This window comes from Sorex fumeus, unplaced genomic scaffold (assembly GCF_029834395.1).
Source record: "Sorex fumeus unplaced genomic scaffold, SorFum_2.1 ptg000033l, whole genome shotgun sequence".
Lineage (NCBI taxonomy): Eukaryota > Metazoa > Chordata > Mammalia > Eulipotyphla > Soricidae > Sorex > Sorex fumeus.
This window is the reverse complement of record NW_026606090.1, coordinates 8,349,503-8,365,312: the sequence shown is the minus strand read 5'-3', so window position 1 is coordinate 8,365,312 and position 15,810 is coordinate 8,349,503.

The following is a 15,810-nucleotide window of genomic DNA, read 5'->3' as shown; positions in this document are numbered from 1 at the left end:
TTGCCTGGTGTGCCTGAGAATGTCAACGGCTGACGGAGGTGGGTAAGGGAAGAAGCCACTGGGAAGGTGGTTCTAGGACTGGAGAGTTGGCTTGGTTTTGCACACGCTCTGAAAGTACATCCGTACGTACTGCAGTGTACGCATTGCTTGAGGGAGCCCAAGCTTGGATCCTCAGCACCCTGTGGTCCCTGAAACACCTCAGTCCCCTCACCACTGCCAGGAGTGGCCCCCAGACACCCACAGACACCCCCTCCAGCACCTCCTCCACCAAAACAAAAGATAAAAAATGGTTTAGGCAGATTAAGGTTGGTCTACAGAGTTTACTATTAGGCTTGTTAGGCTTAGGAATTCACCCTGTAGACAGCTGGAGGTTTAAAGTAGTAAAAGATGGGCCTGGAGCCATTGTAGACTAGGGAGGGTGTTTGCCTTGCACATGGCTGACCCTGGTTCGATTCCCAGCATACCATAAGGTTCCCCGAGCACTGCCAGGAGTAATTCCTGAGTTCAGAGCAAGGAGTAACCTCCGTGCATTGCCAGGTGTGACACCCCTCCACCCCCCCAAAAAAAGCTAGTGAAAGATAATCATGAACATGAAATACCAAGCTAATAAAATCAATGTAAAATGGTCCATTTTTCTGATTTGTTGGGGGCCACATTTGGCGCTGCTCAAGGTTATGAGGTTATGGTCAGGATCTCTGGGCTGGGAACTGCCATGCCCGAGCTCTCCAGCTCTTGGAACTTTCTCTCTCTCTCTCCCTCCCTCCCTCCCTCCCTCCCTCTCCTCTCTCTCTCTCTCTCTCTCTCTCTCTCTCTCTCTCTCTCTGGCTGGCCCCAAATGATCAGTTACTTGAAGTGAGGAAGGCAGAAACAGCAGAACAAGATTCGAATAGTTGGAGGAGAAGGAAAGGGGATTGTGGACGCCGAGTTCCGGTCAGGAAAGGGAACAGGCCACTGACTGATCACCTACAGAGATTGACTGAACAGGAGCCGGGGCTGCTGGTGAGATTTCTGGCTGGAAGACAGAACAGCAATTGATTTTTATTTTTTAAAGGAAAGATGAGAGCTGACTTTCAGGAAATGGACTGGTGGTGGAGTGGAGGAATGAGTGTAAGCATTTTTTGTTCTTTTTTTTTTTTTTTTGATGTGGATGTTGGGGCTAAGCCAACAGTGCTCAGGGGTGACTCGTAGCTCTGTGCTCAGGGATCAGTGCAGTAAGTGCTCAGGAAGATCGTGCAGTGCCAGAGAGGGAACCAGAGTCGGCAGCAGGGAGGGCAGCCAGACACGCCCCTCTCTGGACACTCTACCCAGCCACTGCATGGGAAATGTTTAATATATGTTGATTTGCGGGTAGAGTTCCCAATGGAAATTTCTTCTTGCTGTTTGGACATAGAGGAGCCACACTCAGCAGCAGCCAGATTCAAGGACTTGGGCCAGAGTGATAGCACAGCAGGGAGGGCGTTTGCCTTTCACGTGGCCGACCTGGTTTGAGCACCATATAGTCCCCTGAGCACCTCCAGGAGTAACTCCTGGTTCAGAGCCAGGAGTAACCCCTAGCATTGCCGGATTTGACCCAAAAAAGAAAAAAAAATCAGGAACTTGAGCTCTCTCCCAAATAGCTCTGCTACTAAAATTGTGATGCTAGTGTCGTACCCTAGGGAAGAAACCGTCAGGCTCTCAGTGTTGGTCATAGGCCTGGAAGTACTTATTAGATGTGCAGGCTTTCAGATGCACAGAAGTACAAGCTCAAGCCCAACAAAGTTGGGGTCAGTCACTTTGTATTGCACAAAACACCGCGTTTGCTGTGGGACTACACCTGGCAATGCTCAGGGCTCACTCCTGGCTCTGTGCGGATCAGGCCTGGGTTAGCTGCGCACAGACAAGTATCCTGCCCACTGTCCTATCACTCCAGCCCTGAACACCAATGTTTAAATCCTACAGGGAGCAATTACTCTTAACACTTTGCATTTCACCTTATTAGAGTTCAAAATGCAGGGACAGGGAGACAGCAGGCGGAGCTCTGGCTTTGTGTGGAACAAGCCCAGGCTTGATCCCCAGCACCATGAGGTCCCCCAGGTCCGTCAGGACTCCCAGGCACTGAACTGGAAGTTGACCCGGGAATGTGATCTTAAAGCAGAAACATGCAGTACACATTGTATACTTAAAACTGCATTTAGAGGGGCCAGAGCAGTCGTACAGCAGGTAGGGCGCTTTCCTGCCGTGCGGCCAGGTTGATTCCGAGCATCACACATGGTCCCCAGAGACCTGCCAGGAGTGATCCCGAGAAATAAGGCCACAGTTAAGCCTTCTGACCCACTGCACCACAAGTGGTTTCCTAATCATGGCTCGGAGTGAGCACAGAGCTAAGAGTAGCCCCTGAGCACTGCCAGATGTGGCCCAAAACCTCTATAAACTGCATTGCTGTCCCTTTATTTGTTTTTTTTTTTTGCTCTATTTTGGGGTCACACCCAGCCATGCTCAGGGGTGACTCCTACCTCTGCACTCAGGAATTACTCCTGGGGATGATATTAGATGCTGGGAATTGAACCCTCGTCGGCCTTGTGCAAAGCAAACACCCTCCCCACTGTACTATCGCTTTGGCCCCTGTCCCTTAATTTAAAAACAAAGAAGGAGGCGGAAGGGCAGAGTGATAGTACAGCTGGTAGGGTGTTTAACTTGCATGCAGCTCACCCAGGTTTGATCCCTGGCACCCTATATGGTCCCCTGAGCACTGCCAGGAATGATCCCTGAGCATAGAGCGAGGAATAAGCCCTGAGCACTGGTGGGTGTGCCCTTGCCTGCAAAAAGAAGGAAAAACATTCTCACAAATACAATATTCACATTTAATATGAGTGAGAACCCTTGACATCTGTGCAATATTCCATCCACCCTTGCCTTGAACTTAAATCATAGTATTGGAAAACATCTGAAAATTCTAGGAGGAAGTGGTGACCCACTTAAAATTGTTGTTTAAAGCTGATAAATTGTTGGTTTTTAGCTTCGAATCAAGTTGTTTTCACAGTCATCATTTTCAAGCTCCTAGAATAAAATTGGATAATTAGTATGCATCTCTATTACCCAGGAAATCTAAACAGTCTTAAGAGGAAGTAATGCAGAAAACAAAAAGGAAAAGAATGCTTGGAAGCTTTAACTGCCATTACTAAGGAGACCAACTTTATTTACCAGGCCTCTAGATATTTTCAAAAAGCAGATAAATTTGACAGACTAAGAAACAAATGCTAAGTCCCTAAAGATATGTTTAAATTATCCAAAATACTGAAAAATATCTCCATTAAGTTTGGGTTTGTTTTGTTTTGTTTTGTTTTGTTTTGGTGGGGCTGGAGTGATAGCACAGCTATAGGGCGTTTGCCTCGCATGCGGCCGACCTGGGTTTGATTCCCAGCATCCCATATGGTCCCCTGAGCACTGCCAGGAGTAATTCCTGAGTGCAGAGCCAGGAGTAACTTCTGTGCATCACTGGATGTGACCCAAAAAGCAAAATATAATATATTTTTTTGCATAGATAACATTCCCCAAGTCAAGTAATTAGAAAATACATAAGGAGTTGCTACTGGCTCTGCACTCAGGAATAACTCCTAGCAGCCGTTGGGATGTCGGGGATGGAACCTGGGTTGGCCGCATGCAAGGCAAGTGCCCTCCCTACTGTATATTACTCCTCCCCCATAAGTTTTAACTCTTAAGGTAAATTCCTAGAAACGTTTATGGCAAAGCAAAGGGTAAAGTACAAGGAAGAAGGCACATGAACTCCTTGGTAAAGCCCAGCCGAATAGGGCCAGAGAGATAATGCAGTGGGTAAGGCATTTTGCCTTGCATGTGGCCGACCCAGGTTCAATCCCTGGCACTCCATAGGGTCCCCAAGAGCCCACCAGGAGTGATCTCTGAGTGAAGAGCCAGGAGTAACCCCCAGCACCACTGGGTGTGGCCCTAAACCAACAAAATAGCCTAGATAAATAAGTTTCTTTTTGTTTGTTTCTGATTGGTTTTGGCTTGGGGGCCTTACCCAGCAATGCTCAAAGATCAGTCCTGGTGGGGTGCCAGGGAGCAGAGGGGTGCTGGGATTGAGTCCTGGCTGTTGTGTGCTAAGGCGAGTGCCCTACCCTCTGGGCTACCTTTCTGGCTCCTAAATCTTCCTACTTTTTTTTTGTTTTGACTCTGAGCTTTGCATGCAGGAGGCTCGGGTTAGTCCTGGCACCACTTGGCACCACAGACAGGAGTGGCCCCCAGGACTGGGTGTGCCTCTTGCCCCGTAACAGAACCCTGCCTGGTAACCGGGCCCAAGACTGACCCTGTCCGGACTCAGGGCAATGCGAGGGCAGCTGGGAGACCCCCAGCCTCTGAGGACCCCATGCCCTTTCCCGGGTGCAGACGACCGAGCTGGCCACAGGAGTGGCTCAGTGGCCACTGGGTTCAGAACTCCATTGTCCACTGACTAACCTGTCTCTCTCCTACCACTTTATTTCTTACCGGGTGGATTTGAGAGACCGCCTGGGGGGACGCCCAGCTCTGCTCATGGAGCACTCTCAGAAGTGGTCTGGCACCCAGGTGCTGTGTCAGGGGTCTAATTGCGATGGCCTCACTCCTGCCCCCTCTCTCTGGCCACTGGACAACTCACAGTACTTACAGCTAGACGGTAGAATGGGTACAAACTCTTGGCTTTTAGGCATCTCTGCGTTTAACTTTATAAAAAGGAATACCTTGGGTCGGAGTGATGGTACAGCAGGTAGGGCGTTTGCCTTGCATGCAGCTGACCCGAGTTCAATCTCCGGCATCACATCCGGTCCCCCAAGCACCGCCAGGACTAATTTCTGAGTGCAGAGCCAGGAGTAAACCCTGAGCATCGCTGGGTGTGATCCAAAAAGCAAAAAAAAAAAAACGAACAAAAAAATATATAAAAAGGAATACCCAGTAAAAGCTAATTACTAGTAAGAGCTAATAATAAATATTTGTGAGTAACATCTAATTACTAATAAAAAGCTAATTAGTATTGCGTATTGCTAATACTAATAAAAGTTTTTTGGCATGTTGCCCGATACAAAATCAATGGCCCTGGTGATGCTAAAGTTGAACAAAAATCACTTGTGTTTCTGTATGTGGACAAGAAGCCATCTGAAAAATAAATGAAGAAAATAATTTACAGTAGCATTAAAATGAATAAAACACTTTTGAATGAATTTAACCAAGGAAGTGAAAGACCAACAAACTGAAAATTATATAACAGTGGTGAAAGAAACTGAAGAAAATAAAAAAATTAATGGAAGATGCCTCAGGGCAGAGCCAGAGAGCTAGCATAGCAGGTAAGGCATAGTGGCAAGACCCACTACCACAGGTGGTCTCCCCAGCATAATCCTCATTATCACCCCACCCCAAAAAAAAGGACAGAGCCAGCAGTAAAATAAGCCCTGAGTTGGCCGGGGCCATAGTCCAGCTGTGATACTGCCTTGCACACGGCCTACCTGGGTTCACTCCCCAGCATCTCATTTGGTCTCCTGAGCACTGCCAGGAGTAAGTCCTGAGTGCAGAGCAAGGAGGAACCTCTGAGCATCACCTGGTGTGACCCAATAGCAAAAAAAAAAAAAAAAAAAAAAAAAGGAAGAAGAAGGAGGAGGAGAAGGAGAAGAAATCCTTGAGCACTGCTGGTTCTGAGCTACACACACCCCCATTTTTTAATTTGCACATGAGTTTACACTCTGATGTTGGGGTGGGGAAATGGGAAATGGTGTAAAGAGATGTTAAAACACACAGTAGACCCTTCAGTGGGCTGAGAGAAGCTTTGCGTGTAGGGACCCAGGTTCAATCCCCAGCACCACATTTCCCCCCAATATTACAAGGAGCCCCACTTTTTCTGATCACCCGTGGGGGTGACCCCCCAAAATAAAGCACATTAAGCACCTAAGTACCAAAAGAAATACTGCATACAATCATACACCTTAGCCTCAGTTCTCGCCCGAGGCAGCTTCTTAATTGCCTACCACCCAACCATGCATTAGACTTCTAGACTAGATTCCTCCTGGATGTGGGGCCTTTAGGAGGCCTGACCCATCCGGGCCTCATTTGTAAACCTGTCAAGGTCCCCTGTTTACTGGTTCCCGTATCTCAGCTCAGCCTTCCGGGCGCAGCATCAACTCTGCAGCCCCGTCTTTTGTCATCCCCTGACATGACCTTCTTCGGGTGCCAAGTGAGCTGGCAGAGACAGCAGCACGTGATGGCCCGTCAGCTTCAGCCTGCCAGACGCTGCCTGTCCCTGCTCCCCGCTCTCCCGGGGTGGCCCCGGAACTAGCACGTCCCCGTGGATTCCGGTCACTGTTTGTGGACGCCAACTGTTTCCCTTGTGAGCAACACGGGCTTCCTTCTTTTTTTTTGTTTTCTTTTTGGGTCATACCTGATGATGCACAGGGGTTACTCCTGGCTCTGCACTCAGGAATCACTCCTGGCAGTGCTTGGGGGACCATATGGAATGCTGGGGATCCAACCCTGATCAGCTGCGTGCAAGGCAAACGCCCTCTCCTCTGTGCTATCGCTCCGGCTTCCACTGGCTTCCTTCTCGACCTCACCTCGAAGAATCCCCTCAGTCATCGCAGGTGACTATTGTCCCTGTGGAGCCCGAAGCTTTGGTTTCATTGTTGTGTGAGCTGTGCTGGCACTGCCTCACAGATGCCCCTGGTCAGAGCCAGGTGCACCCAGCTGGACTCGGTGTTTTTGTCAGTGTAGCCCAGGGAAAAGGAAATACATGGAAAGGTTGGAAAGCCTAAAAATGAGAACTTGGGTGCTAACCTGATACACGGAAGTATAATTATCACTGGGGGAAGTGGAGTGACCTCATATCCTTTAGGTAAAAAGGGAAGGCATGATAAAGATATAGAAAAAGGGGAAAACAAATATCACTGAGCACATGTACAATGATTTCAACTCTGAAATATTATGTGTGTTTCTCTCTTACTGTGTAGATGGTGTTAGAGATTTTTGCTTGTTGGGGTGGGGAGTAGTCACCCCCAGTGGTACTCAGGTGCTGCCCCTATCTCAGTACTTGGGGACTGTGGGGTGTCAGGGCACCAGGCATGAGCTCAAAACCTTTGGACTAGCTCTGCAGACCCGAGACATCTTTCTTTTTCCTTTTGATGAGGGGTTAAGGGGGAATCTATCCAATCATCACAATTTACTCCTGGCTCTATGTACAGAAGTCACTCCTGGCAGTGTGTGGGCACCATATGCAGTGCTGGGGACCACCTGGGATTAGCCGCAAGCAAGACAAGCACCTTAACCCCTGTACTAGCTCTCTAGCCCCCTGGAGTTTGTTTTTTTTTTTTTGCACCTGGAAATTTGAAGGTAAGAAAAATCTGAACATTAAGAAATGAGTGATGGCATTGGGGCCTGAGATTTTTTTTGTTTAGGTTTGGTTTGGGTTTGGGGCCATACCCAGTAATGCTCAAGGGTTACTCCTGGCTCTGCGCTCATGAATCACCCCTGCCTGTGGTGAGAGAACCATATGGGACTCTGGACATTGAACCCCAGGTTGACCACATGCAAGGCAAGCGGCTTACCTGCTGTACTATGACTCAGGCCTGAGAAATTTTCTTCTTCTTCTTCTTCTTCTTCTTCTTCTTCTTCTTCTTCTTCTTCTTCTTCTTCTTCTTCTTCTTCTTCTTCTTCTTCTTCTTCTTCCTCTTCCTCTTCCTCTTCCTCTTCCTCTCCTCCTCCTCCTCCTCCTCCTCCCCCCCTCCCTCACTCCCCTCCCCCCTCTCCTTCCCTCTCCCTTTCCCCCTCCCTCTCCCTCTTCTTCTTCTTCTTCTTTTTTTTTTTTTTTGCTTTTTTGCATCACAACTGGCAATGCTCAGGGGTTACTTCTGGCTTTGCACTTAGGAATTAGTCTTGGTGGTGCTCAGAGGACCATGTGGGATGCTGGGGATCGAACCTGGCTCTGCCACATGCAAGGCAAATGCCCTACCTGCTGTATTATCACTCAGGCCTTTTGAGAAATTTCATCTTGAACAAATTCCCAGGTGCTGCTGCTGCTGGCCCCCTTTTGTCTTTGATGACCTCCACATTCACCTTCTCACCCGCAGCTCACTGCCCAGAGGTATTCTCCAACACGTTTGGTTTTCTTTTGTTTTAATTTGCTTGCTGGCCTCATTCAGCATTACTTGGAGCTTACTCCTGGCTTTGGCTCTAGGATCATTCCTGTGGGACTTGGGGATCATACAGGATGCTGCGGATCAAACATGGGCTGGCCATAGCCAGGGCAAGTGTCCCACCCTCACTATGTACAGTAGATGTGTAGCCCCTTCTCCAGCATGTACTGACATGTCTCTGAGCTGCCTCTACTTGCCGAAACCCTCACGTCAGGTTCCCTTGTCAGCGGACGTCTTGCCTGGTTCCAGTGCACCCCTCCTATACTATCACTGTACCTGCTGTATTGTCACTCTGTCCTGATATTTCACTTTGAAATGGTTTGGAAGGGGCTGGAGCAATAGTACAGCGGGGAGGGCATTTGCCTTGCATGCAACTCACCACCCCCTGAGCACCGCCAGGAGCAATTCCTGTTTCGAGAGCCTACTATAACCCCTGACTATCACCATGTGTGAACACCCCCCAAAAAAAATTTTTTAAAGAGAAAAAGAAGGAGGAGGAGGAGGAGGAGGAGGAGGAGGAGGAGGAGGAGATGACGAAGAGGAGGAGGAAGAGGAAATGGTTTGGGAAAATGTAGGGATGGGATGGTACTTAAAATTCCTTCCTAAAGTATCATGCTAAGTGAAATGAGCCAGAAAGAGAGGGACAGACATAGAAAGACTGCACTCATCTGGGGAATATAAAGTAACAGAATGGGAGACGAACACCCAAGGATAGTTGAGAGAAGTACCAGGAGGTCTGCTCTACGGCTTCCGAAGTTGGCAGCACATGCTGAGGGAAAAGGCAGCTCAGACAGAGAAGGGAACACCAAGTAAAGGATGTTTGGAGGACTCTCTCAGGATGCGAGATGCGTGCTGAAAGTAGACTATAGACCGAACACTAGGGCCATTCAAAACCTCTATTGCAAACTACAACACCCTAAAGGAGAGAGTGACCAAAAGGGAATGCCCTGCCACAGAGGTGGGGGGTGGTGGGGAGGATGGGGTGTGTGTGTGTTGGGGGGGAGGCTGCTAGGATCATTGGTAGTGGAGAATGGGCACTGGTGGAGGGGTGGGTACTCAATCATTGTATAACTGAAACCCAAGCACAAAAGTTTGTAAGTCTACAACTGTACCTCATGGTGTTTCACTGCACTGTAGTACTGTCCTCCCGTTGTTCATCAATCTGCTCGAGCGGGCACCAGTAACGCCTCACAACAAATGGTGAGACTTGTTGTTACTGTGTTTGGCATATCGAATACATCACGGGTAGCTTGCCAGTCTCCAAGGTCAGCAGCAGATCTCCAAGGTGAACAGCCTCTGGCATGTTGGAATGTGGAGAAGGGTGTTTCACTAATTTAAAAAAAAAAATCCTTCTTTAGAAAGTCAGCGAGGGACCAGAGAGATAGCACAGTGGGTAGGGCACTTGCCTTGCATTGGCCAACCCAGATTTGATCCCCGGCATCCCTTATGGTCCCTCAGGGCCTGCCAGGAGTGATTCCTGAGAGCAGAGCCAGGATCAAGCTCAGGATCGCTGGGTGTGGCCCAAAAACAAAAAAGAAAACAGAAAACCAGCTGGGGAGCTCAGGCTTCCCATACAACCCCACCCCCTGGCAGCTGGCCCTGGGCAGGAAGTTGTTGGAGCCGGAGAGGGACAGATGCCCACTGTCCCGGGAGTGAGAAGATCGCTGTCACTGGTGACAAATGTTCCTCCCGCAGCCGACTAGGCCCCCGAACCGTGCGTGTATTTCTGTCTGTGGTCACGTAGTCCCTTTAAATATCCAGGTTGCACTAGGGAAGGACAAGCCAAATGCCAGCTCGCTCAGCATTTCTGGTTGTTAGAGGGACGGTGAGGAATTGCAGCTCTTGGTTAACTGAGTTAGGAGACAGGGGAAAGGTTGAGGACAGGGTGACGTCACATGTTCCTTGTTGATGGCATCTGAGTTTTGGCAGGCGGACACAATATTTCTTACAGTACCATGTGACTATATTTAGTTAGTCCTTCCCTTCTGGGCTCATGAACTAAATTTTTTTTTTTCCTGCTCTACTGCCCTCAGAGGAAAAGGAGAAAAGGAGAGCCTTATTAACATGAGTGAGAAATGGCCACAAAGGCACTTTAAGACAGCCGTGGGATTTCTGAGAGGCTAAGGTTTTCCCAGGAATAAGGGGGAATTGTTTCTGTGTTCTCCCTCCCCCCTGAGAGGTCCTGCAGTGCCACTGAGTGGACTGGACAAGTCATCTCAGACCCGCCAGAATCTGAACATTCATCTTCACCTCCTCAGGTGGGGTCGCCTGGATCACACGTCGCCTTTGTGCTTTTATTAAAATGCTTCTTCCGATGCGCTCAGGGCACACAGCAGACTGAGCAAATACTGAGCATGCTCGGAAGGGCCAGGCAACAGCAGCCAACCAAACACCTGTCCTGCTTGGACTTCTGTTCCAGTGAGTGGGTAGGAACTACGCAGTTCTGCATCCACGACCCACTCGATTGGAGTTCTGTGACCTACCACAAAGAACAGGAAATCCAGGAAGAGAACTAAGCTAAGGTGAGGGGCTGGAGAGATAGCACAGTGAGGAGGGCACTGGCCTTGCATGCAGCTGACTCGGGTTCAAGCCCTGGCATCCCGTCTGGTCCCCTGAGCCCCCTGAGAGTGATTCCTGAGTGCAGAGGCAGGAGTAACCCCTGAGCATCACCAGGTTTGGCCCCTGAGGTTGAGGGTAGGGCTGTCCATGGAGATGGCACAGTTCTAAGTGGGGGACAGTCCAGTCTGAGCTCACAGGCAGTATCGTCTTTGAACTAAGACCTGAAGGTTATGTGCCCAGTGGCACACGCCCACAGACCCAGTGGTGCCTGGGATCGCCTTTCAGCCGTCCTCCAGCTGGCCTGGTGCTGAGTGAGGGGGGAGAACAGAGGATGACGCTGGTACATAGTGCAGGGGGTGGAGAGGAAGTATTTTCCCTCTGGGTTATTCAGGCTGTGAGCATCAGACAGGAAAAGTGCATTTCAACGCATGTGGAGGGCCAGAGTTATAGTACAGTGGGTAGAGCATTTGCCTTGCATGTGGCCGACCTGGGTTCGATCCCCAGCATCCCTTATGATCCTCTGAGCACTGCCAGGAGTGATTCCTGAGTGCAGAGCCAGGAGTAACCTGTGAGCATCGAGGGGTGTAACCCAAAAAGCAAAAAAAAAAAGTTAAAAATAAATAAATAAAATAAATGCGTGTGGATCTACACAGATGTGGATTCCAGAGGCAGTGAGACAGAAGGGGCCGGAAGACCCTCTGTCCTCCTCCGAAGAATGGTCATGGAGCCCGGGGTCTAAAGGAACAGGAGGGCGGGCACTCAGGTCCCAGGGAGAAAGGGACTCAACTGGCAAAGAAGGTGCTCTTGTGATTGGCTGTTTGCCCTGACGTATCAATGGGCTTCTCCAGTAGGAAGACTGGGTACAAATTTATCATTTTGAACTGTTTAAACTTAAAATATTGTGGACTCAGAGAAAATACAGAGCTTAAGGGAAGAGACTTTGGTCAGTTCCCTATACCGTATATGCTCCCTGAGTACCTCCTGGGGTTCACCTACTGATGTTCAGACTCACTCCTGGCAGTGCTCAGGGGACTATATGGGATGCCAGGGGTAGAACCCGGGCCGGCCACGTGCAAGGCAAGTGCCTACCTGCTGTCCTATCTCTCCAGCCCTCTAAATAATCTATTTGAACCCAGTTTCTGCTGGGACTCTTGGAAACTGCTTCTGCATAACTTGATTGTTGATTCAGTGATGCAGGTTCTGTGGGTACTTGGTGGAAAATTCTTGCATCTATGTCCACCTGCCCCTCCTTTCAAATCCTGAAGTCCTTTCTCTGGCATACAGAGCACACCCCTGTGTGAGGCTCTGGGTTCTATCTTTCACTTATTCTCAAGAGAGAATAAGAATAAATTACTTGAAGAATGATTACTTGAAGCCAGAGCATTAGTACAGTGGGGAGGGCATTTGCCTTGCATGAAGCCAACCTGGATTCAGTGCCCATTGTCCCATATGGTCTCCTGAGCACTGCCAGGGGTGATTCCTGAGTATAGAGCCAAGAGCATGCCCTGAGCATCTCCAGGTGTGACTCCAAACCAAATAAGTAAGTAAATAAATAAACACATAAATAACTAACTTGAGCAGAGGCCAGAGAGATAGTACAGCAAGCAGGCATTTGCCCTCCACACAGCCAATCCAGGTTCAATCCCCAACACCACATATAGTGTGCTGAACCCCACCAGCAGTGATCCCTGAGCAAGAGCCTGGAGTAAATCCTTGAGCACAACTGGGGAAGCCCCAAAACCAAAATAAATAAATTGCTTGAGGGAATTCTCACAAGCTAATAGGTGGCCTCATCATGAGTGAGATTCCAAATTTATTCGACTCATAGCTTGTTAATTACCTGCGCAGATGATTAGCGTTTCATGGGAGGATGTCAATATTGATATTGAGCCTACAGGTGGTTTGATTATTTTGTGAAACTCATATTCAATTTGGGGTTTTGATGGCAAGAGATTTCTTTTGTTTTTTCGTCGAGGTGAAATGTCCAAACTCAAGAAAGCCTTCAGACAATGCTGATGGCTACAAAAAAAACCAAAGAAATCACCCAGGACCAGCTTTGCATCCTAGAGCCGGCCCTGGAGAGTGGGCATTCGGGTGCCGCTGCCTCATTAGACTTCTGTCTCCTCAAGGGCAGGAGCAAGAGGGAGGCCAGGGTCAAGCACTGGATGGGCAGAAGGCCAAGTGCAAAATGAGAAGCGGCAACAGCTGAGGGCCCTGGCCGCTAAAGCCCATCTTTCCCCTTGGACCTTCACTTACTTTTCCCTTTTACATCTGACATCCATCTTCTTTTTTTTTTTTTTTGGTTGTTTTTGTAATGCTGGAGATTGAACCCAGGTCAGCTGCATGTACGGCAAGCACCCTACCCACTGTACTCAAGCCCCAACATCCACCTTCTTTAGCTTGGGTTTTTGTGCTCTGACTGAAAGAATCCAAGACTTTTTAAATCCCTTGAGGAAAAAACCTCAACAAGGAAACTGCCATTGAAGGACACGCTTACTGTTTTTTTTTTTTAAGGTGAGAAGTTATTTTTTTCCATCTTAGAGGGCCTGCCTTGCAAACATGTGGTCATGAGTTCAAGGCCCCAGTGTCCCACATACATCCAGCATAGCCCTGGAAGCTCCACTGGCCAAGACCCCCAAAGTCAAAGATAATTTCTGGTCCCACCACACTGGGGGAGGACCACCAAGAGGAAGGCAGCTTTTGGCAATCTCTACAACGCAAAGCAAGTGAGAGAGACTGAAGAAATAGCTCAAAGGACTAGAGGGCAATCTTGGCATGCAGGGGACCCAGGTTCACTTCCCAGCACTGCATGATCCCAAACAGCACTGCCAGGAGCAACCCTTAAGCACCAAGCTCAGAGTAATCCCTGAACCCTGCCAGGTGTGACCCGGAAGGAGAAAACAACAAAGATGTCTGCGCACCATGGCTGATCGCCATCACCTTGTGTCTCAGCAGAGTGGACCCCTGCCTCGCCCTTGTAGAAGCGCCCTCTGAACGGGGGCTCTCCTGTTGAAGAGGTCTGTGTCCTTCTCTGCAATGCGCCAAACAGTGTCTGTCCCCCACAACTCAGTGAAGCCAGGCGTAGAACATGCTGGACATACAGTTGAAGTGTTAAAAACAAAACTCTCCCGGTCTGCGTGGAATAGGAGCCTGTGGCCACTCAGACAGAGGAGAAGAGGACAGTGCTCAGCTGAGGACTGGGCGGGGCTGTGCCCTGTCAACAAAGGTCTCCTCAGTGTCCCCGGCAGGGACACTGATAGTGCACTGTTGAAAAGGATCACGGGTTTGTCTGGTCAAACATTAACCCGCTGTCATTTCATTGAGTCTTAATGGTCTATCTCTAGTTGCTGATAAGCAGGACCCTGTTATTTTGGAGGGACTCGTTTCCACTTTCCGCTGTAGAAAATGCCTAATAAGAGGCTGGAGCAACAGCACAGTGGGTAGGAAGCTTGCCCTGCACATGGCCAAACTGGGTTTGGTCCCCAGCTCTATGTATGGTCCCCCAGCCCTGCTGGGAGTGACCCCTAAGCTTGGAACCGGGAGTGAGCCCTGAACAACACTGACGGCTCGGGAGTCAAACCATCCCTCCCTCCACAGCCCCCCAAAAAGAAAGCACAGGAAAAGAAATGGTGAGAGTCTGAAATAAAATCTGTGGCAACGTGGAGAAGTGGGTGGTCTAGAAGAGTATACGTGAAAATTTAATGATGGATGAGCAGGAAGTTGGAGGAAGAAGAGAAAGGCATGAGGGCAGCCTGCAAGTTTCCAGATTCACTGTAAGAATTCAGAGAAGCAGCTGGGATTAGTCTAGGACAAACTGAGTTTCAGAGGCTTGCTGGACCTGAGCAATTGATCAATAGCCATTTAGATTGGGTTTGGGGGCCACACCTGGCAGTGCTCAGGGCTTACTCCTGGTTTTTCGCTCAGGGATCACTCCTATCGTGCTCAGGGGACCATATGGGATTCCAGGGATTTGAACCTAGGTCGGCCATGTGCAAGGCAAGCACCCTACTTGCTGTACTGTCTTTCTAGCTCCTTTGACACTGTTTTTGTTAACGCTGTAAATGGTTCTCCATCTTTTTGCTGTTCTCTCTGATCTATTTTGACAGAATTACATTTATATGCCATGTGCTAACCAATGAAATTTGTTCTTCGGGGCTGGAGCGATAGCACAGCGGGTAGGGCGTTTGCCTTGCACGCAGCCAACATGACCGACACAGGTTCGATTTCCAGCATCCCATATGGTTCCCCAAGCACCGCCAGGAGTGATTCCTGAGTGCATGAGCCAGGAGTAACCCCTGACCATCGCCAGGTGTGACCCAAAAAGCAAAAAAAAAAAAAAAGAAAAGAAATTTGGTCTTCAAGTTTTCCCAAGTTTTCTCACTGCCCAAGAGTATTCTGTTTGTCTGAATATTCTGTTCCTATGAATATGCAGAGCCTTCCATCACATTTTATTTGATTAAGAAACATATATATATATATATATATATATATATATATATATAGTGACAGAGAGAGCATACAGTGGATAGAGGGCTTGCCTCGCACCATACAGGATCCTCTGAACCGCTCCAGGAATGATCACCGAGTGATCACAGAGCCAGCACTGAGCCCTGAGCACTGCTTGCTTTGGCCCCCAAACAAAAACCCACTCAAGGTTGCACGCACATTGTCCCATTCCCCAAATTCTTGTCTGATCTTTCTGCCTTCTGTCCCTGAGATCAGCCCAAAGAATTCTCAGAGAATTCTGAGTTTCTCTGGGAAAAAGTGCTCTCCTAGGGCAGAATCTGCTACAGTTGCTTCCTCTTCAAATTTCCTTTTGGAAACTGTGGCTTTGGGGCTGGAGTGATAGCACAGCGGGTAGGGCATTTGCCTTGCATGCAGCCAGCCCAGTTTCTATTCCCAGCATCCCATATGATCCCCTGAGAACTGCCAGGAGTGATTCCTGAGTGCAAAGCCAGGAGTAACCCCTGACCATCTTCAGGTGTGACCCCCAACAAGCAAAATTTTTTAAAAAAGGAAAAGAAAAGAAACTGTGTTTTTTATTGTGGTATGATGGGGTGGGAGGGGACCATAAAGGCCTTACTCCTGGCTTTGCACTCAGGGATCA